Source organism: Salvia hispanica, chromosome 5, assembly GCF_023119035.1.
Source record: "Salvia hispanica cultivar TCC Black 2014 chromosome 5, UniMelb_Shisp_WGS_1.0, whole genome shotgun sequence".
Lineage (NCBI taxonomy): Eukaryota > Viridiplantae > Streptophyta > Magnoliopsida > Lamiales > Lamiaceae > Salvia > Salvia hispanica.
In genome coordinates this window covers 13,436,461-13,437,765 of record NC_062969.1, presented here as the reverse complement: position 1 = coordinate 13,437,765, position 1,305 = coordinate 13,436,461, and positions in this window count along the sequence as shown.

Below are 1,305 nucleotides of genomic sequence, written 5' to 3'. Positions count from 1 at the left end.
TGTATTTTGACCTTTCTACGAAGGCCCCTCTTTGTATATTTTCTTTGACTTGTAGGTCCATTATCATTGAATATGACCCGTAGAACCCAAACCCAAGGCAAGACTGTCACATATCCTCTTTAATCCAATGATTGTAGTACTTCTAATGCCATATAAAATATATCAATTGCACCAATTACATACCCACATCATATTACACCATCAATATCAAATAATATATAACCATTTCAGACTTATATCATATAGTTCAAATATTCACTCTACTTTAACACATAGCAATTAATCATATAAAAATATGTAAAATTAAAAGTGTGATTTATACACCCCTTATTTTCGATATGTAATCTAGCATGAACCCTTATCCCCTTTAAATAATAGTATAGTTTTTGACGTGGGCTTCATATGTTTATTCCACCGTTTAACTAATCTATTTGGATTATGTTTATATACCTACACGTGTGGCTCTAATATAAATCCTTATCCCTAATTTCATAGTCATGCACAAATATATATAGATATTATATATATGTAGTTACGTGTATATTGTATCACATGCACACACTTAAATTAAGTTTTTAATTATTAAAGCAACATAAATATATATATAATATATATATATATATATATAGGGTCTGGTTAAGTTGAGATTATTTAGCTAAATTGAAAAATGAGATGCAATATAGGCCACTAATCCACAAGATTAATAAAATGTCAACAAATACCACATTATGTCAACAAGGGGGTATAATTGTCTTTTTATTAAATTGTGTTTGAAATCATTTTCTAAAATTCTCTCTAAAACTTTAGCTGCAAAGTCTTCAAATCTTCAAATCTTCAACATTCATATCATCAAATCTTCAAATCTTCAACATTCAAATCTTTAAATTTTTAAATCTTCAACATTCAAATCTTCAACATTCTTCAAATCTCTTCAACATTCATATCTTCAAATCTTCAACATTCAAATCTTCAACATTCTTCAAATCTCTTCAACATTCAAATCTTCAAATCTTCAACATTCAAATCTTCAAATCTTCAAATCTTCAACATTCAAATCTTCAACATTCAAATCTTCAAATCTTCAACATTCAAATCTTCAAATCTTCAATTCTTCAACATTCAAATCTTCAAATCTTCTTCAACATTCAAATCTTCAAATCTTCAAATCTTCAACATTCAAATCTTCAAATCTTCAACATTCAATAAAATAACACTTATAATTCACATATCAATAGCTAGATTATCGAATGTCAACAACTCGTATAAAAATGTCAACAACTAAAAAATAACACTTATAATTCACAT